We start from the raw sequence: 22,653 nt of genomic DNA, 5'->3' as shown, positions 1-22,653 counted from the left end.
ACAAGCAGTCAGTTCCCCAAAGCCTGATGGAACAAGTCTTCAGGGGGCAGAAAGACAATAAGGAGGGAGGGAGTTCCAAAGTCTGGGAGCAGCCACGGAGAAGGCCCTTCTTGAATCCCCACCATGCAGGGCTGTGAGGGTGATGGGACTGAGACAAAGGCCTCCCCCAAAGATCTCAAAACCTGGATAGGTTCGTATGATGGAGTACAGTCTTTCGGATAGTTTGGACCTAAGCCACTAAATAAAAATAAATAATGGCAGTGCAAAAGTGCTTAACTTTGGCTGGACTGTGAGGTATACAATGCCATTAATTTTTTAAAAGAAAAATACTATGAGAAATAAATTATACTGTATATTAGAAGACCCAAACACAACAATATCCACCATCGGTAACCATACTCTTTGAATCACAATTTCCTTGTCATTTATTTATTTTTTATCAAGCAAAGTCCTTTTGCACCCACAGAAATCTATATATCGTTTCTATCTAAACCACGTTAGTGCAAACACAACATGGAACAAAACGTATATAAAAAAAAGATCTTTCCATCTTCATTTGTTCAAAGAAAATTCTGGAGAAAACCTACATGATTGGCAAGGATGTCTGACTAATTGGATCCACATTTGGCTTAAAACAGGCTGTCACTATCTCTGCATTTAGATTAATAGCTAGCTGGTGATCAACCATGTCGATTTTCAAGTATCTCATTCACCTGAGAGAGAGAGAGAGAGAGAGAGAGATGAGATATCAGAATTCTTCAAATGCTGCACTATTTACGTGAAGGAAATTGCAAACAGAAACATCATTTTGAGAATTTCAGCGAAGATGAAAGACGAGCAGATGTAGCAACCACCATAGCCAGGGGAGGGGGAACTACTTGAAGGTCTTGTGTGGAGGGAAATGAATTTCGGACTGGGAGAGGGGAGGAAATGACTGAAAACTGACCTTTTCCAAACCATAGCTCAATCCATTAACTAGTGTACTAATTTGCACTTTTTGGGCTATATGCATGAAATGCCAGGGTTTAATTTTAAAGAGTGGGGGGAGAGTACCCTATTTTCTCATGTATAACACCCCCCCACCCCGTGTATAAGACTACCCCTATTTTTGGGGACTCCAATTTAAGAAAATGGGGGGAGATGGTCCAGAGTTGTTGAGCTTTTTGGGAGAAATGCCAAAAATCACTCACATGACTGAAATATGCTGACAATCGCACGTGTTGCCGCTCGCCACCAGCAACCAGCAATCACATGCCCAATTGCCGCAACTGTTAAGTTGTGGGTGAACATATCAGACGACACAGCAATTCTTCAAACAGCTCTTGTTTATTCACAGAACAGAAGTGAACTGAAGGGTTCAGTCAGCCTGCTTATATAGAGCTCCGATACAACGTAACTGTAACAATTTTCTAAAACTATCCAATCACTGAATGTCACTTTAGATCCCCTTTTTTGCATAACTATCTACAGTATCACCCTGCTGGCCCAGGGTTAGAACTTCAGTACATAACAGCAACGGTAGCCAATCCACGGCAGCCCTTGCCCCAGCCACCAATCACCCACCCTATTGCCACTGACAAGCTCCTGCTCGCAGCTGCAACCAATTGCCCGTCCCCCCTCTGCATTATCCGTGTATAAGACCACCTCCAATTTTTTACATTATTTCCAAGTAAAAAAACCTTGTCTTATACACGGAAAAGTACGGTATATAGAGAGTTGGATCCAGACTAGTGTTAGGTGCTGTTCCATTCACGTCAATGGAGGGGTGCGGGAGGGCGAGAATATTCTTTGATTTATCCTTCCCCCTGAAGATTCCTGCTCTGGAGAAGCCAAGCCAGCAAAGCATAAAAGACAATACAAGCAGGAGACAGGGCTGTAGGATGGATCAATGAAGATGGTCTCTTTTCTACCCTCTGCTGGGTCTTGGTATCCTCCATAAATGGAAGGAGACTTCAAGTCGTGGAACGACTACAACCGTTTTTTGTGGTATACAACTTAGCCAAAAAACCAGCTACCTTCCAAAGAAACCCTTTCATTTTGGATTTTCTATTCGTATGCATGTTTACTTGGAACAATGAAAACGAACCTGTGGCCCTCTAGATGTTGTTATACTACAACTCCCATCATCCTCTACTCTGGCTGAGCTGAGATCCAATACCAACTCATAAATTGCAAAGTTGGAAGTGACCCTAAGGGTCATCTAGTACAACCCTTTCCGAAGGGGCCGCATGTTCAACACCCCTTAGATGCACCACTGAATTCAACGCTTCTTTCCTCGAGTTGTGTGTAATTGTTCTTCCTTATAGATTTCAACAAACTTCTTTTTTTCCTTGGTTGGTACCTCCCCTGGATCTGAATGGATTTCATTTTATGTGGTGTACTTTCAAACTGTTTTTATTATTTATAGTTGCTGTTTTTAATTGTTTTTATACACAAATGTTTTTAATTGTTTATATATATATATATGTCATCATATTGTAAAACACCTTGAGATGCCTGGTGGGAAGCGATTTGTTAACTGAAATAAAGAAACAATAGTGTTCAGTAATACTACTCTGTTGTATTAAAAAAACTGAATAATATGTAATTATGGTATCTCCCTTCTCTTCCAAGTCCTTCTGCAGAATCACGTCTTTTCCAAAGGCTCCTCCACCACGCCTTGTTCCTTTCTCTTCTTTTTGCTTGAAACTTGATGTTGTAATCTAGTCAGGCATATGCTCCACTATGTTAAGGGGAGCTTTCAAGTGATTTATTCTGGATTAATTAGGCCAAAATAAATGTTGCCATCTGGTTCAGTTTCCAGAATCATTAATATGGATTAGCATTGTCACTGCGCACTTCAGGACATAGTCACATAAATCAGGGAGAGCCCTACAAACTGCAGCGGCCACTTCAGAGGATGATGGCACCATTTTCATTTCCTTCACTCCAGTGACACCGGCAATGTTGTTGCACTGGACAACAGTGCACCTAGCATCAAACACATAGTGAGGTGTCCCATGCTGAATTTGTTGCATTCATAACTGACTTCTGGGCTGCCTGAATCAGCCCCAACTTGACATTGTAAGCTCACAGCAACTATGTTCTGGAAAAGCACTCTGAATGTTGACAGCACTGTAAAAATAACAAATAGAAATGGAAATCTAGGATGGTGATGTAATGGCATTACTGCAAGCAAAGAAGAAGAAGAAGAAAAGGCTTTAGTTTTAAAAATCTAAAAAAAAAATACTGATTAAACCTGATACAAAATAGGGTTTCCCCCCTGCAAACAGAACTAATTCTGTTAAACATAACTTTACACGCACATACATGTGGTATTATTTGAACTACATAAAACATTGCCAAACGTCCTTTCACAACTTCAGGAGAAGTCAATTCACCTTCAAATGCTTAGGTTGTTCCTCATCATTACATATTTGCTTTCCATAACCTAAAAGAAACAGCTAAGCTTTGCATTCAGAGAACATTTTACATTGTCTGCCAGGTATTTCCTGTGCACATCCCCATCTAAATCTCCTGGTTCTTGTAACTAATGTCTGTGAAGAAAATCCTGTCATAATTATAGTCCTGATTCACAAGCAACCATTTTCTTCAGAAAACTGGTTGAGCTGTGTTGACAATCACATTTTACACTGATTCTTTCCAGATGAAATGATACTTTTTCAAATAATGTAATAAAAATGTAAAGTCAGCTGTTTTAAAGACATAAAAGTGATTTATGAGACACGTACTGTGTTCAGTGTTGGGGTTGTTTTTTTCTTGACACAATGGAAGTTTTCTTTTATGGGAGAAGTTAATTATTAACAGCAATCAAAACCACAAATTACAGAAAAATACATTGTTGCTCATTTTTAAAAGCAACACCACTACCGCGTTTGAAATGAATTCTACATTGTATTATGTGTTTTTTTGTTTGAATGAAGTTTGGTACACACTGAACCAGCTTATACGGGTGAATTTTCTGCCAAACTAGTTAACAGTTTCATCAGTTACATCATTGTTAGGTGTCAGAGTTATCACTTCCTAGAAATGCGACTGGGCACTGCACCCTCTGAGAGCTATTATTTGAGCTGTTTGCAGATCACACAAGTTAGAAATGCTTTGGCTTCCATTTGAGATGCTTTCTTTGTTCACAACCCCAAGAGGCAGAAGACATATATATTTTCTCCTTTCAAAATGTAACGTCTGCAAAAACAGTTTGTACAACTAGAAATGTACAAAAAGGCAAATCCAGAAAATAGAGAAAACTCATAAATGGTGACACTGTTGCAACACTCCCAACCTTTAATCAGGAGAAGTTCTCAGTGGATCATCTGCCTAGAAGTCATAGTGCCAAATTGTCGCAGAGTCCGCAAATCCCCCCATTTTCCTCCAAGCTCCATTTATAAGTGCAATGATGGGGCCAAGAGGCAAACTATCAACTGCTCTCCCCTCCTGACTGATACCACATGGCTGGCCGTGGGTCTAATACAGGCATAGCCAAACTCAGCCTTCCAGATGTTTTGGGACTACAACTCCCATCATCCCTAGCTAACAGGACCAGTGGTCAGGGATGATGGGAGTCATAGTCCCAAAACATCTGGAGGGTCGAGTTTGCCTATGCCTGGTCTAACACCATAATTCAAATGAAACTGGGCTGTGTGGCAATACTATAAAGGTAAAGGTAAAGGGACCCCTGACCATTAGGTCCAGTCGTGACCGACTCTGGGGTTGCAGCACTCATCTCGCTTTTTTGGCCAAGGGAGCCGGCGTACAGCTTCCGGGTCATGTGGCCAGCATGACTAAGCCGCTTCTGGTGAACCAGAGCAGCGCACGGAAACGCCATTTACCTTCCTGCCGGAGCGGTACCTATTTATCTACCTGCACTTTGATGTGCTTTCAAACTGCTAGGTTGGCAGGAGGCAATACTATAGTCACCTCTATTTTGTTAGGATACCCAGTAGCTCAAGCATGTCTGGAGGTCTCTCTTTCTTACTTGGAATGGAGACCCTACAAATTGATCCAGAGGCATAAGGAGGAAAAAAAGCCAGGGATGCTTGAGGAATTTGATCTTTGCAAATTAATGTGAGGCTCAGAGCTTAGCTATCCATCAGATTTTGTACTTTTCCAAATAGCGATGTGGTTCTTGTCACTTTAAAAGTATCTATGTAGAATTTTGAGAGAAAGTGCACATTTATATACATTCATAAGTATGTATTTATATACCAATATTTAAATGATTATTACAAGTTTCAGATTAATGCAGAACTGCAATGGAATCAGGGACAAGAAGTTGTCAAAGTGGAATTATGGGCTAGGAGACACGGATTTGCTCATCCCTAGGAAACACTGACAAGTCAAAAGCATCATCTTGATTGCTAACATTTGGGTTTGCTATTTTTTGGAGAGCCTGAACTCCAAGGCAAAATATTTACATACTTCTCACGTATTATCATATTTATTTAAATAATTTATATACCACTTAACTACAACAGTCTCTTAAGTGATATGCAAAGATGCAGTACAAAAAAAAATCAGTTAAAAGGATAAAATCAAACTTCCTTTAAAATGCCAGCTAGATTTTTTTTTTAAAGGCTTCAATGGGCCCTGGAAGTTCAGCAGAGAGAGGGCCTCTCTGACCTTAACTGGCAGGGAGTTCCATAATATTAGCCCAGGGCTGGATTTAGGTTTGATGAGGCCCTAAGCTTACTGAAGGTAATTGAGCCCTTTATATGTTCAGCTGTCAACAACAAATTCTTGCTGTTTTTTGCTATATGGTAATTTATATGCTATATGGTAATTTATGGACCTAATAGGTATCTAAAGCCATTTGCCACTGTTGCTGTATGTAGGTTTAATTTTATCTTATATTTTGGAAATTTACATCCAGTGGTTTTTTTCCCCTTTAAAATTTTTGGGGGTCCCCAAGAGAGTGGGGCCCTAAGTTATAGCTTGTTTAACTTATACTTAAATCTGGCACTGTATTGGACACATAATACTAAATCCACGGCTCCTGGTGGATACGAGGCATGCATATGCACCATGGGGTGCCACTAACAGGGACTTCCCCCACCAACTCAGTAATTGGGCAGGTATAGAGCAATCTTTGAGGTATCCTGGACCCAAACTGTTATGGGCCTTGTAAATTAACACAAGAAACCTGAATCTGGCCTGGTAGCATATGAACAGCCAGTGTCAATTTTTGAGCATCCACTGGTAATGTTCTGTCTCCAACAGCCTAGCTGCAGTGTTTTGCTCCAGCTGGAGCCCTTGAACCAGTCCAAGAGCACCATCTGAAACCCCAGAGAGTGACTAACAGCCAGCATAGGGCCAAGATATGCAGCCTATATTGGACTCCAGCTCCCTCCAGCACTAGCAGGCATGGCCAATTGTTGTTGGCCATTGTCTGGCTCAGAAGACAATGAGGTGTTTCTCCAGGGGTGAAGTCCAACTGCTGTTTTAGCAGCACCCAAGTGACACCCCTCCAGGGCATAAGCCTGGGCAGCGTGTGTGGAAGTCCTGGGCTGCCCCGACGACAAGACCCCTCTCTCAACCTCGCTAATGTAGCATTCAACCATCTTAGGGACTCCACTCAAGATATGTGTAGGGTTTATTCCTTAGCATTTACTTCTTCTGAATATATCCTTCAAGACAGTGGAGGTTTAGAAACCTCCTTCTTCTAGATGGGCCACCTTCCCAGGTTGCCGAACCCCATCTGCTCCTCTACAGCATGAGCAGAAACTGCTTTCTTGACTGTTGGACCCACTAATGGTCTTGTCTACTCAATTTGCCAGAGCCTGTCTTCACTTTCAAGTTGTAGTCCAACAACATCTGGAGGACAACCAGCTCCCCATCCCTGGAACAAGTAAAACACTGAGCTAGATGGACCAGTGGTCTGACTCAGTATAGGTCAATGTACTGTGCTCCTAACTATACATTAGGCTAAAATAAAATGATTTTAACCAAAGACCACCAAGGGAACTTAATGGCTGAGTAGAGACTTGAACCTGGGTATTAGGGGGTTTCCCATCTCCAGGCCTGCTACCTGATAGCCCTTTGCAACTGTGATGTCTAGACTGTGGAATGCTCTCCCCAGGGAGACCCAGATATGGCTACCATGCTGCTCACCTTTCATTAAGCAGCCAGAATGTGACATATGAAGTCTGTGTCTGGCCTGATTGATTTTATTTGCTGCTCCTGGAGATAGCAAATTGGGTGTTTAATTCCCACCCATCCCTTATGGCTCTTTCTTTTTATATACAGTAAACTGGCTGTTCCCCACCAAGTTTGTAGGGCTTGCTGCCTTGAGTGTCTCCTACATAAAAGTGCAATATAAATGTTTTAATTAAATAATAAATAAAATAAACACAAGTGCAGCATCCTTTGGTTACAACCGTTTAGCCGAGAAAAGGAAACATCTTGGAGATTAGGTAGCTTTTCAAAAGAGGAAGATACCAAGCTAATACTGTACAAGGAGGGTAATTTGTGTACTTTGTAACGGCAGGCTAAAGGCAATCTGGAGGGGGGGGGGGAAAGAGTGTGTATGGAGAGAGAAAAAAGATGAACCAAATTAGGAACATATGTAGGAACGCCTCCCCTCCCCCTCCCACCATTGGATCATTGTTTAATTTAGCTAAGGAAAACAAATAAAAGTGGTTCACACATGCAGGCCAGACATTTCCCACCCACCATTCTTCCCAATATTTGTAGGTGTGACCCAACGTAGAAAAATGTGACGTGTAAATCACTGCGGAATGGATGCACTCTGCTGCAATTTCAAAAATCAGGTTGGCTCCAAAAAGTACAGCAGTGGCTGCAATAAGTGCAGATCAGTGCATCCATGCAGTGACTGCTTACTGCTGGTTCACACAACACACTCATTTACATCATGCCCAAGGGTGGTCCATATTAGGGAGCAGATGGAGAAAACAAGCAACCCTTTGCATATATAAATTGGCTTCTCTGAAATAACACCAACCTGGCACATTCATATTCTTGTGTAAGTCCATTTCAGAGCTAATGTCACCGACTGAGAAGCAATTATATTTTATGTTATGCAAGGGCTACCCAATATGAGGAGTGTAGGATTTTCCAGTGCTTCTACTGCAGGTATTTTCAGAAGGCACATCTATGTACACCAAACCAGCCTTGGAAAAGCAGGGTATCGGATTATAATTTTTTGTGTTATGCTAAGGTGGAGCTCCTTTTCTAAGAAGGACTATCTCACTACATCATTAATAGTCTACAGGCACCAGGTGAAGTTGTTTCTCTTTCAGAGACTTTTAAAGCACTTGCTAATTGAATACTGCTGCCACTGCTTTTAGTGAGTCTGCTACTTTAACTGGGGCTTTTTTTGTCACTGGGTTCATTTGGTTATAGTGATTTTGCTTTTTATTATGCACAACAGAAGCTTTCCCCAACCTTGAAATGTTGCTTGTATGGCCAATGGACAGAGGTGATGGGAACTGTAATCTTGTGAACATTTGGACGGCACCAGGTTAGGGAAGGCTGCATTAAAGTTTTACAGTTTTAGTGGACCCAGAGTTCAACAGGCATGCCCTCTTCCCTTTCTGTAAGCCTCAAGATTGAATGGAAATTGCTGGCTGTGATCTGATAAACCCTTTGGGTCTCATGCAAAGGTATGGGATACTATTTTATTTTTCTAAGTTGTAACTCCTCACATGGTGTCCCAAACTCCCAGGTTTTGGGGAGAATGTGTTAGGCGGCATGGGAAGGATGCCATCAGAAAGAGAAGCTCAGACGTCCATCTGCATGGCCCTCCATGTTCAGAGGCACCAAGCCATGAATAGCAGGTGGACAGATGAAGAACAGTGGAAGGCTCTTGATGTTACATCCTGTTCATAAGCTTCCTGGAGGAATATGTTAGCCCCTAATGGAGAGAGAAAGATGGAGGAGGTGGACCTTCGATCTGATCCAGCATGGATTCTCTTATCTTTGTATGCTCTCTGGAAAGGAAGCATTACATGGTTTCTTGCACAATAGGTGAAAACAGACCATGGGTTGCATGTATCCAGTTGTGCGCTCTCCTCACAGAAGGTTTTCAAATCCAGCAGAAGCTTCCTTAAATGAGAGGAGGACAGGCTATTTTTGCTGCTTCTCCCTATTCTCTAAAACCCCACTTCTGCTCCAGCAGGTTGAGAGACCTTTTAGAGCAGTACAATAGGTGACATAACAGGGGCAGCAGGACACAGTGAAAACATGATCTCTGCTGGAGCAAAGAGGCTTCCATGAGGGAAAGGACACTACAGTGGTACCTTGGGTTATAGACGCTTCAGGTTATAGACACCAGGTTACAGACTCTGCTAACCCAGAAATACTACCTCAGGTTAAGAACTTTGCTTCAGGATGAGAACAGAAATTGCACGGTGGCAGCGCAGCGGCAGCAGGAGGCCCCATTAGCATCAGGTTAAGAACAGTTTCAGGTTAAGAATGAAGGGGGGGGGCCACTTGGGGCGCATCGGAAGATGGCTGACAATAACATCTCTCCGACCCACACAAGGTAATTAGGAGGCTGTGATGGGAGTAAATAGCCTCCCTACCCCCCCAAGGTTGTGGAGGGGCTGCCCTTTGCCTGCTGTGCCCTATACCACCCCCGAATTTGTGGGGATGGGGGCACTAGGCAGAATGCCCTCCTGTGGATCTCGGCGCTCCTGGATGCTGTCTCTGATCCGTGCCTCTAGCTGCAAGAACTTCAAAAGAAACAATTAGGAGGAAGCGAATACACATATTTCAAGGAAGGAGGGGGAGTAAAGACTGCTAACTGAAGAGATCTCTGATAAACAAGACGGGTTGGAGGAACAAGATAAATCATGAGAAGATATGCCAAGGCTCGGTATGGCAAAAGGACTGGATGGGGGAGGGGGGGAAATCTTTCCTTTTCCCCCCTCTAAGTGATTAACCAAGAATCCCCACCCCCCACAAGTCAGAAATGTCATTTTAATGACTTAAGCTGTGGATTTATGACTGTGTGGAGATAAATTTTCTAACCAAAGCATGTTTTAAGAAGATCGTGGAAAGTATAAGAGCTTTGGAATGACGCAGTTAAAAATACCGTCGCCATGTTGGCAAGTTCTGTCGGAGGACTTAAGTCTGGGAGGAGAAATAGAGCTGTTTTTATATTGTGGGTGAGACTCCTCAGAGGAACTTAAGAATGACAGTTTTGCGATTAATGATGGAAAGAGCGATGTTATTTATGAAAGCAATGATATATGGAAACCATCTCGATTTGAGGATTGGACGAACAGAAAAATTCACACAGGATTATAATTGGTGTTTATCTGCTTAAGGAGATTATCAGAAGAGATCATAAAGAAAAAAGAGAAAAAATATACGAACAAGATGAGATGTGGAAACAGCAAGATAAGACTGGATAGAATTATGAACTTTATTTGGACTGATTTGGACATTAATGCAGTAGCAAGAAGATGATCGGAATCTCCCTTCGGAACTTGAAATATGGGTCCCCCCAACACAAATTTAAAATTTGGCTTTGTAATTCAGAATTTATGGGATGTGATTTGATTTTATTTGATTGGTCGGTTAATAAACATTATTTTTTTAAAAAAGAGAACAGAAATTGCACGTGGCAGCGCAGCGGCAGCGGGAGACCTCATTAGCTAAAGTGGTGCTTCAGGTTAAGAACAGTTTCAGGTTAAAAATGGACCTCTGGAACGAATTAAGTTCTTAACCTGTACTGGATACAATACAATCCAAGAAGGAAAAAGTTTGCAGCAGGTCCGTCAACTGGGACCTCATGGGTGAGGGGCAATTTTTGAGCTCAACTCTTTCTTGTCCGAGTCCAGTGTTCTAAACTGCTACACCACATCTAGCTCAACTGATTTTAAAAAACCACAAGAAACTTTGCAAAAGTGCAAAACTGGAAAGCTTCTTCATGATAAGGTGAGGATCAAGCCAACTTTGCATAGCTTCCAAAACTTCAAGAACCAGTTTTTTTTCAGAGTTGGGCTGGGCTATAAGCAGTGAACAGGCTTCCATAGCTAAAAAATGTTCTGCTGTTCTTAGTCTTTAGAACTGCTATAATTCTTCAGAAAAACCTAGCAAAACATTTATTGGCAAAACTAGTTCATTAAAATTTTGGTAATTAACTGGTTTGCCACTGTTATGTGAAATGGTAAGTGTGGAGAAAACAGACTGATACATGTATGCATTCTTCTGCCGCCCAGTTTATTCATTCTTATCTTTTCAATTTCTAAATCTTTAACAAAAGAATGCATGGAAGTATGCAGTTATAAGTACATATATGATTCAGATTATTTATAGCATCTGAACATGCTAAAAGGATTTTCTTCAGTCAAATTTATCCTCAGTTTCAAGCTTTTACCACAATAAACATCAGATTATGTTTATGTTGGCCATAAACCTGTCAGTCCTCAATAAACAGATATACTCCGGTGACTCAAGCTCTGCTGTCAAAAGGACTGTCAAAATGTACACCAACTCTTAAATTAAACCCTGCTAGCACAGAGAGATTAAGTTGCAAAAGTCTTATTTGGGACAACCCAATAAAAAGCTCACCCTAGCAGATAAGGACGGATATTATATCACAGGCAAAGATTGGAAAGTTCCAGAGGAATTTCACAAAGGATCTGATCTGCTTCTCCTTAACGGAAAGCTAATGTGACCTTTAATACTCTGTTAGACGGAGCCTGACTCTAGCAAGTCTCAATTAAATTTTATGTTTTGTGGCTCCCGTTTGCTTGTAATACATGAACAAAGTTCAATGGATGACTCCTACTTTGAAGATTTTAATTCCCTATTGGGACAATTTATTTCCACCTAGACAGCTCCTCAGAGATTGTGTCTTTGTACTGCCCAGCATATGCTGAGGATGGAAAGATCCTTAGAAGACACTGGGAAATGTGTCACCTAAGTTCTCCATGCTTATTTCATATTTCAGTTATGGAATCTTCTAGAAACTTTATTTATTACTAGCATTTATGTCATTCCTTTCTATCATAGATAATCCAGGCAGGTAAAAATAATACAGCAGAACAGGAATAGGGAATCTTTACCCTTTGCTGAACTATAACTCTCACCAGCCCTAAAAAGCATGGTCAACAGCAAGGGGTGATGGAATTTGTAGTTCAGCTACATGTTGTCAGAGACCGTGCTGAGGAAGGCTGCACTGAGGAAGAATGGTTGGAGCCTCCCCAGTGGTGGAGCTTCATGCTCCAGCGGGGGGTGGGATGGAAAGCAGGCAGGGGCATGGCTGGCGCGAGTCCCGAGGGGCGTGGTACACCACCCACAGGGGTGTGGCACATGTCCTGGGGGCGTGGCACACCGCCTGCAGGGGTGTGGCGCCCAGCGCACGAAGGGGGGGAAAGCCATGATGGCACCCTGCTGGCATCATGCCACCGGGGGCGGTATGCTCCCCCAGCACCCCTCTTCCTCTGCCAGTGATCCTCCCCCTGCTCCTGATCCGGATCCTGAATCTTCCTAGGAGCTGGAGGATAGTATAGATTTTGAACAGTGGTTTGCAGAGGGACATAGTTCAGAAGGCAGAAGCTGGGAAGTACTGGATGGGGAACAGCTAGGAGGAGAAGAACTGAGAGAGAGAGAGTTAACAGATTCACTGTCTCTGGAAAGCATTCATCTGCTCAGCCCAAGGTCAAGAAGAGCTGATAAGGTGGCAGCACAGAAAGCACAGTGGTTACACGCTCAGGTCACAAGACGCAGTAGTGACGTGGGTGACTAGGGAGGAAGTGGGTGGGACCCTTAATTGGGAGCACCATCATTCCTAGGAAATGGATTCTTTGTTCTCTTGCTGTGATCATTAAAGTTTCTAACTGGTAAGATGACTCCTTTTCCTTTGTTCTGCTTATCTACTGCCAAATGGGAGAGGAAGCCAATTTCCTGAAGTCTGACACATGTGGAGGATTAATGGTTCCCTACACCTGCAATAGAACATCAAATGGTTTAAAAATAAAAGCCATGAACACAATCCGATATTGCATGATGGACTTATGTTTGCTCTTCCACAAGCTCCCAGTCCTCCAGATCAGATTTCAAGAGTGCGTGGGGGAAGAAAGGAAGGCAAAATCATGTTGTGCAAGTGGAAGGCCATTCTATTAGCTATAGGCAGCACTGGATACAAACCATTCCATTCATTCTTATCCAGGATCCAAAGGGGTGCACACACAACTTCCACATATACACCCAAGCATTCCCACCCCCAATGCAAACCCTTAAGAACTCTTTAAAACTCCACTGACCTAATCACAAAAAATGTGACCTTATCACAATTTTTGTGATTAGGGATGAGGGGCAGGCAAAGGAAAGCCCAGGGGAAACATCATGAATGCAAAATGCAGTATTTAATAATCTGCAGCTCTTACACTTAATCTGTTACTGCCTTGGAAATTTGGGGGAGCTGAAAGTACTAGTGGGATGGGGTATAATTTTCTGCAAAGCTAAACTGGTGGCGGGAGAGTGCATAGGATTGCCAGACCACAATCGGAGGTGCTTCCAGACTGTGGTTATTTTTGGATGGCATTCAATCACACACTTGCCAACTCAGATTGTGCAATTATTATAGTTGGTTGGGAGGTCTTGAACAACAAATCCACTTCCCTCCCCAGAAATGGACTTTTCGTGATTGGCAAGCGTTGTGAAAATGCACTGGAAAGTGTGAGATAGCACTTTGATGCGACATCATCTAACCTCTTCACAATCCTACCAGGATGAATGCTAATTAAAACTGTCTAATCTCCCTGCAAACAGATCAGGTTGAATACTCAATAAACAGATCGTCCAGAAGCACTTCTGTAGAGCATCGATACACCCTTTGTTTTGTTGTTTAGTCGTTTAGTCGTGTCTGACTCTTCGTTACCCCATGGACCAGAGCACACCAGGCACTCCTGCCCTCCACTGCCTCCCGCAGTTTGATCAAACTCATGCTGATAGCTTTGAGAACACTATCCAACCATCTCGTCCTCTGTCATCCCCTTCTCCTTGTACCCTCCATCTTTCCCAACATCAGGGTCTTTTCCAGGGAGTCTTCTCTTCTCATGAGGTGGCCAAAGTATTGGAGCCTCAGCTTCAGGATCTGTCCTTCCAGTGAGCACTCAGGGCTGATTTCCTTAAGAATGGATAGGTTGGATCTTCTTGCAGTCCATGGGACTCTCAAGAGTCTCCTCCAGCACCATAATTCAAAAGCATCAATTCTTCGGCAATCAGCCTTCTTTATGGTCCAGCTCTCACTTCCATACATCACTACTGGGAAAACCATAGCTTTAACTATATGGACCTTTGCTGAAAGGTGGGGTAGCCATTGCTTCTACCATTCCACTCTTCCTCCTAAACCCTTTGTCCTCTCTCTCAATAGGTGCTGAACAAAACAAGAGTCCTGCTTCTTCCATTAGGTAGGAATGGGATTTTTGTGTGACTAGATCATGGGAGAAGCAAGGTGAGAGAAGCCCTAGCTGGGCTCCACCAACAATTGCTGCTCCAGAGTGTTGACAGTCCCATGGATGGTTCCAAATGCCTGTCCTGACCATCGGAAAGTATGTGTTTTCTCTCTCTCTTTCTAGCCATGTGAAATCTAACATACTCTCCTAGAAGAAAAATCCTGATGCAGATGTAACCTTGTTTCGGAAAACTTTAAAAGTGACAATGCCTAGAAAAAAGGGCAACCTCATAGCTGATTAGGATACCTTTTTGATTCCAGCGCAGAGATACCAAAGACAAAAAACACACACAGTATGTTGTCAGCATAAATTGAATGTGCATGCACTCAAATTTACATTTTTCTCAGCAACGTGCTGCTCCCTTTTCTTCGGAGATAAGTTTAAGGATACATCCCCAAATGTGCACGTTGTAGTGTTTTCTCATCCAGGAAAGAATGTGGTGGGTGTTACTATGGGAGGTTCTGTGTGCATGCATGTGTATGCTCTGCATGAATCGTCCAGCTGTGCATGAGACTGTTGGCATCGTATAACATGACTTATGGGTCAGATATGCGCCCCCAAATTTCTTAATCCCGCTTATTAACCTTCAGTTTCTGAACAGACACAGGTGGTTCTCCCTCCCCGCTCCAAAGAAATTGTGAAAATAATAGTATATTTCCTTTAAAGATCTGTGGGCTTCAATTATTCTGCGAATAGGTTTTTAGCTGTTTCTTGGCTAAAGGAAGGAAAACGATTGCTAATTTAAAAAATCTGGCAGCATTTACAATTATTTTGGAAACAAAAGTTAATGAAATTAGGCAAATGAAATGATTAACATTAAGAGAGCAAGAGAGAAGGCGCATGCCACAGAACTCCCCCCCCCCCGTATTATATTTTGTTAGCTCTAGGAACACATGCTGCATTTGACCAAATGTGATGTGCTATATCCTAATGATATTTTTGGCCACAGCAGAGGAGAGCCTGGGATGGGAAGGAGACAAGGAGTGTTGTCCTAGAATATATAGCTCAGTCAGTAGAGCACGAGCCTCTTAATCTCAGGGTCATAGGTTTGAGCCCCACATTGGACAAAAGATTTCTGCATTGTGGGGGTTGGACTAGATGACCCTCGGGGTCCCTTCCAACTTCACAATTCTGTGATTCTATGATTTCAAAATGCCATAGGCTCACTAGAATTAGAGCCTTTGAAATAGGGTGATGTGGAAATCAAAAAAGCATAAAATAAATCTGGTCTTTTTCTTTTAAAAAAACACATGAAAGCAAAAAAAGAAAAGAAAAAAGCCAAATGAGTTCTGAAATCTCAAAGGGCTGCAAATAATGATAGTTTATATTTTATTTATGCATACGGCTTCATTTTTATGAGACAGGTCAGATGGGAAGTACTGTCAACATGGTATTTATCAGCTAGAAGAGGAGAAAAAACTGCAGCTGCATGTTCCTGGCATCTGATCAAGGCTTGATGACCACATATTTCAACATACCTTTCAATTATGAACATGGCAGAAAGACCATTTGCTACACAAAAAGAAAATCCTGCAGCTCAGAGCCACAGCCTATTAAGCTTGCTTGATTACTGAAGCTGGCGATTTCTACAACTGCCACAACAGGGTGACAAAATCAGGCCAAGATAATATATGGCTTAATGGTTATTTACAAATAATAATAATAAGAATAAGAATAAGAATAAGAATAATCAGCCCAGAGCATAGGGACCCCAGCTGGCCTTCCAAATCCTATACATTTCCCCTGATATTGGTTTTTAACTGTTAACTAAGTACTGCCAAGAAGAGCTTGACCATATAATCTTATGGCTGATTTTATAGAAAGGGACTCAAACTTCTAGTCCAATCTTGTGGTTGTTAGTGTCTTTCTTTAATCCTTTCCTGTACAATATGGTTTAAAAACAAATGTGCACAATGAACATATGTAAATGATTAATGGTTGTTTCCACTCTCTTCAGGAAAGGGCTATCTTCATGCTTAACTCCATAATCAGTTATTCTGAGCCATTAAGATGGCTTCCTTCTCCAAAGCAATCATAGACCTCAAATATAAAATCCAGGAAAGCAAGAATATTAATTCCTGCACTATCTACTCATATGGCCAGACCAAGGAATTGGGGATCATTTCCTGTGGCCACATCTCGACATACCTGCATGCACTGATGATCCTTCTGAACCAGTTGCTTAGCAGGAATTGCACCCTGAGGAAGCTTCCTTCTTTGTAGGTCTACTTTACAAATGCTTGCTAGGCAAAAATTCACTTATCCGAACACAAGGAATGGGTATCCAAACCTTGCTATAAGGTAAAAGGTAAAGGGACCCCTGACCATTAGGTCCAATCATGACCAACTCTGGGATTGTGGCACTCATCTCACTTTATTGGCTGAGGGAGCCGGTGTACAGCTTCCGGGTCATGTGGCCAGCATGACTAAGCCGTTTCTGGCGAACCAGAGCAGTGCACGGAAACGCCATTTACCTTCCCACTGGAGCGGTACCTATTTATCTACTTGCACTTTGACATGCTTTTGAACTGTTAGGTTGCCAGGAGCTGGGACCGAGCAACGGGAGCTCACCCCGTCACGGGGATTCGAACTGCGACCTTCTGATCAGCAAGTCCTGGGCTCTGTGGTTTAACCCACAGCGCCACCCACGTCCCTTAAACCTTGCTATACGCATCGCAAATTCAGATATTCCAAGAGAGGGCGTTTAATTGATCTGCCTGTTGTTGAAGCTAGCACAACTATGAACCTTCTCTGCTGGACTTCTGAGCTCTACCACCCTCCTAGGTAATTTTCAGTTCTATGATCGCATTAATTAGGAACCTCTCAAAGAGACAAACTCTATGTTTAATGGTTCCTTTTACGCTATTTCAACACAACTTGTGAATGTTTATTCAACCAAAATGCTTTTATTTTTAAAAACTGCTGCTTCCCTTCACTTTCTTTTCCCCTGCAAAGCAGGTGCATGCCTGGTTAATATAGCTGGTGCATGCCACATCCATGACCTTTTTGTGCCTCCGTCAAGCCACCTGGAAAAACTGGGTAATGTTTTTGCATTTTAAGTGTCTGGTTAATTAGCATCCCCATGCAGTAAAGTCTGGCTAAAAGGGGCTAATGTCAAAGGAAACCTATCTGCCAGTGGGGTTGGGGAAGGAAAGTCCTGTAGAGACTGGTCATGAGAGTTCTCGTTCTTTGTAGTGGTCAGAGTTTCCTGGCCTAATTGCATTTTTCTAAGAAACAAAAATGTTGATCTTTCTCTTAACTGGCTTAGAGTTGCTTTTACTTTACATTTTGTACTTGGGCACAGATAGCCAAATAAAATATCATATGCATAATAAGTCAGTTTTGAAGTGCACACCTGTGTAGAAAAGACTACTTTCTCCCTTTAAAACATGCACAAAGGTCACATGGGAAAGGATTGGATTTAAAACAAACTCTTTATTTTTAGAGGGGGTTTTGGCTACATTTTAAAATTTAAAAAAATAACACAATCCCTCTTACGTGGCATGCAGTTTAGAACAACAGAGTATATAAATTAACAAATAAACATCAAGGAAAGAAGTTAAAGAAGCAATTGCTGCAAATATACATGTTTCTAAGCATCCTTGTACATTAGTGAAAAAGTAACTTAAGATATTGCCCCAAATCTTTTCCTGGGAAACTGAAAGAGTCTTTAGAACAGGGATGGGAAATCTGTGGTCCTCCAGGTGTTGTTGGACTACAACTCCCATTATCCCTGACTACTTGGGGCTGATGGGAACTGGATTCAAACAACATCTAGAGGGCCACAGACTCCTTTAGGGGGGAAAAAGCTAAACCACAGAATAAAAGTTTGTTTCATATCATAAAATTTATTCTTTGTCCATTTAGTGATTAAGAAACTTCTGTGTACTTCGAATGATGCTGCCGCTAATCTGTGTTCTGTTTATTTCTTGGCCTATCTTATCTAATTGTTCAAATAACTGTCAACATTTCAAGAGGAAGTTGTTTTGAAGTGAGCCAATGTTATGTTTTACAACTGAAACTGAAAAAAGGCAAAGATCAGGATTTTACACTGACTGCTATAGACTTAATGCTCTATTAACATTTTTATACCTGACTAACGCAGTCAAAGGCAAGCCCACACAATTATTTCCTCTTTTTAAAAACTATGCTAAATAGATGTGAGAGGAAAAACATTATTTTAATTTATTAAAGCAAGAGATTATAGAGTACCACCGAACACAAACCAACAGTTCTAGGAACCAAGCCAGTGATGTTTTCAAGTCTTGGGAGAAGGAAGCCATGGAATCTCAGAGTTTGCCTAACCAAATTCTACCCTAGAAACTTCATAATCCAAACTCTGGAAGACGAAAAGATTATTAACTTTACTGTCCTATGTCTCTTTGACCGCTGTAGCTTGTGGTGAGATTTTTCAGACGAAAATCCTCTCAGGTGCCTCAGTTGTTTAAAGCAAATGCTGTTATAAAATATTCAGATAAGACAAGCAAATATGGCAGCCAAACATAAAATAATCTGAGGCTTTTTTAAATTGTCATCACAAGTTCCCTAAAGAAGAAGGTTTAAACCAATTTCCTAAATGCTCCCAATAAGGTTTTCAAACAGGTTTCCATATAGCAGAAATTCCACATGTTGAAGCCTTCCTTCTCCTCATAGCCTCATAACCTACTCAATTCAAATTTCATGTTGGATTTTATGGTGGCAGTGTTAACGAAAATAAACAGCCTCATGATGAGAACACAGCTTGCAACTAGTAAGGTGTAGCCTTAACTTGAATTCTTCAAAAAGTAGCGCTTATATTACAGCTCACAATGTCTCTTAAAGAAACCTTCTTTAGCAAGCATTTGAAAGAAAGCACACAAGGGCTGCCCTCTTTCCCTCGACTGAGAGCACCAAGATTTGAAAAAGAAAACAAAATTCTTCATGCTTTCTTCTTGTCAACACTACGACCTGCCTGTGGTTCAGTCTCAGATTCCTAATCAGCTCTCACTCAGCCTAACACCAGTACAAAAGTTTTCACTTATTGTTTGGCAGCGGCTAAGCTCACCAAAGGGTCTGAAATGAGTAAGAAAGTGCTCACCAGAAAAAGCCGGTGTCTGCTGTGTTAAAAGAGTAAGTGTTACATTCACTAATCTTTGGTGTTGACAGAGAAAAGTCTAGGAGCAGATGCTTTTCAAAAGGTTATTGTCCTCTTATTCCATACTAAGATTTAGCAAGTTATTTTTATATTGTTTTAAGAGACTGCCTGTTATTACCAATGTGAAAAATAGCTTGCCCGAAGTCATTTTTCAAGCCAACAAATCATGGTGGTAAGAGGAATATTTCATGCCCTGGAGGTATGTTTGAAAATGATAGAGGTTATGAAACAATCTTATAAATATCTCTGAAACAAGGTTGCAATGTGGTACACATTCAGGCCCTGATTGATGTGTGACGTGGCCTACTGTACCTGTGCAAGTGTTCATCACAATAATATCATGTCCAAATGCCGATATGAACCTATATATGACTAGGAGTGGCCACCGAGACCATATAACAACGGTCCTGAAAGACCTACATTGGCTCCCTCCGATACGTTTCTGAGCACAACTCAAACTGTTGGTGCTGACCTTTAAAACATTAAATGGCCTTGGCCCAGTATACCTGAAGGGGTGTCTCCATCCCCATCATTCAACCTGGACACTGAGGTCCACTTCCGAGGGCGTTCTGGCAGTTCCCTCACTGCGAGAATTGAGGTTACAGGGAACCAGGCAGGGGGCCTTCTCAGTAGTGGCACCCACCCTGTGGAACGCCCTCCCACCAGATGTCAAGGAAATAAACAACTATCTATTTTTATAAGACACCTGAAGGAAACCCTGTTTAGAGAAGTTTTTAATGTTTTATGTTCTATCGCGTTTTTAATATTCTGTTGGGAGCTGCCCAGAGTGGCTAGGGAAACCCAGCCAGATGGGTGGGGTGTTGTTGTTGTTGTTGTTGTTGGTGTTGGTGTTGGTGTTGGTGTTGGTGTTGGTGTTGTTACATTAGCATGCCAGCAATAACAAACACAGGAAGCTTCCTTATACCAAGTCACACCATTGGTCCATCTAGCTCAATATTGTCTATCCTGCCTGGAAGTGTCTCTCAAGGGTTCCAGACATGAAACACTTCTAGCCCTACTTGTTGGTGATGGGGATCGGACCTGAGATCCTCTGTTTGCAAAGCAGATGCTCTGCCACTGACGTATGTGGGCATGCCTGTGATGTACAAATGCTACTTGTGTAAAAATAACACAAATAGAAAGTTGCAGGACATGCATGGAACATTTACACAGCTAAGTACTTTTCCTGTGGTCCATATCCCATATAAATTGGGTCTCAGTGTGACAAACTATTTATTTCTGTAGGAGCTGGTTGGACAACTGCAGTACCAACCCCTCACAAAGACACACTTTCTTGTTAAGCCTATAAACACTACAAGCAGGTTCAGATGAAAGAGGAAACTCTAGTTTTCCAGTACAATAACCCAGAACAATAACCCAGAATTCTGCGCACCCCATACCCCATTTACATGCAAGCAAGGTGGAAATTGGAAGCTTTCCACCTTTAAATGGACCAGTGTTGTCCATCATATCAGAACCTTGGGAACTGTGGTTTGTTTAATCCCCAGTTGTTCTCACAAGCCACTGTTTGAAGTAACCACTGTTCACCGAGGTTGGCTGTCACATGGCTCATTTAAAATTGAAAGAAGAAGCTTTCTTTCTTTTACTTGAGCGCATGAAAGGGGAGGAGAGGGAATTGCAATGCGTGAAAGTCTAAGCTACAGCATTCTCAATAAATGGCTACTTAAACACCCACAATGAAGGAGAGTCCACCATCATCCTAGATCATTGGTTCCACTGTGAAACTGCTCCTTCTTGCTAAAGATTTTGTCTAATGATACCACAGTGCTTTCTCCAGTCTCAGGAAATAATGTTTTGATAGTCCAAAGGATGTGCTGCTAATCGCCTGGAAGCAGTCACTATTGCTCCTCGACATGAAGGAAAATGGCTCGGAACTAAGTCTAAATGTTAGGGAACAGTTTTTTAAGGGACAGGTTATTTTTTATTTTTAAGCAGACCTAATATAAATGTGTTGAGGAAAACATGTCTTCTATGTAAAGTAAAATGACACAAAACTTTATCATTATCTTTCTTGCACTAAAACTCAAAAAAAAAAAAAAAGGTTTTTATGTTTCCTACCTACCATACACCAGCTTTCCCATTGTGTCAGCATTACCTCATGCACCTGTACTGCATAAAACTTGCCATTCAATAACAGTTAATGAAATAAGATCAGTTTCGTAGTTACTTAGGAAATATTCTAAACACTTCAACCCCAGTCACATAAAAACTGAGACACATGCTAAATTTGACATTCTAGGAGTTACATACTCAGCTGGTGAAGAAAAACACTAATTGACACAAAAGGGCCTAGTATTGTTTTTCCAGCATGCTGCAAATTCACAGATCACCCAATATTGACAAGAGGTTCTAGCCATTGGTGTTTTGCCTTAGCAGAAAACATTTCAGCTCGGTCAAGTCAGGGCACCTGATCTTCCCAGATCCCCAAACACTCTTAAGCCCACTTCCTCCCCCGAAAGCTGCCTCTAAGGAAGATAATGTTCTGAAAATATTGTTTTATGTATTTTGTAGTTTGTTTGTCACAGCACTGAATGAAAGATGGCAGGATCCCCAAGCTCAGTGGAGAGTTGGCTTCAAGCACTAGGACTGTAGGCAGACCAACTCTGCATTACAAAAATGTCTGCAAACATGACATGAAGGCTGGCAACATTAACTCCGCTGTGTGGGAATCCCTTGAAGACGACCGCAATGCCTGGAGACAGGTTGTATATCCACAACAGTGATCAGAGGAGGAATGACTACTGGGAGAAGCTCGGAAAGAAGAAATACCATGTGGCAGCAAAACCAGACACCTTTGTCTTCCTTCTTGGTCTCTACAGCCACAGCTGACGCTGTAACCCTCCAATGGTTTGACTTTACCCTCGAAGGTGGACTCTTCCATTGTCTTGCGAGATGGATGGATTCCACCATAAACTTGTTATTTATTGTTTAGATGTATATTTTGTTTGTATCATAATTTTGATATTATCCGTTACTCTGAGTTTCCTTTCAAAGGTTACAAATATTGCATGAAATGAAACAATTATATTAAAATAAGTTATTGTTTTAAAAACTTTTTTTAACTGAGATCAA

General features: G+C 41.7%; 1 protein-coding gene and 2 long non-coding RNA genes across 10 annotated transcripts in view; 1 reads left to right on the top strand and 2 right to left on the bottom strand.

Annotated features, from left to right (window-relative positions):
* The window catches only part of SLC25A21 (solute carrier family 25 member 21), a 291,014-nt gene that overhangs the window by 62,750 nt on the left and 205,611 nt on the right, over positions 1-22,653 (bottom strand). The window lies entirely within an intron of this gene.
* LOC309345667 lies at positions 408-16,672 on the bottom strand. The gene is made up of 2 exons (XR_014158341.1): positions 16,575-16,672; positions 408-713 (listed from the first exon to the last, which is right to left on the bottom strand). It is a non-coding gene; the product is annotated as an uncharacterized lncRNA (long non-coding RNA).
* LOC309345098 lies at positions 16,620-22,581 on the top strand. Of its 3 annotated transcripts, none has more exons than XR_014158003.1 (4): positions 16,620-16,727; positions 17,382-17,465; positions 19,229-19,535; positions 22,093-22,581. It is a non-coding gene; the product is annotated as an uncharacterized lncRNA (long non-coding RNA). The 3 variants fall into 3 exon arrangements; XR_014158005.1 differs by having other exon boundaries at positions 19,458-19,535; positions 22,093-22,580; XR_014158004.1 differs by having other exon boundaries at positions 16,622-16,727; positions 17,385-17,465.

This window comes from Podarcis erhardii (assembly GCF_964252035.2).
Source record: "Podarcis erhardii genome assembly, chromosome: 1".
Classification (NCBI taxonomy): Eukaryota; Metazoa; Chordata; class Lepidosauria; order Squamata; family Lacertidae; genus Podarcis; species Podarcis erhardii.
This window is presented reverse-complemented; position numbering and strand designations above follow the sequence as displayed.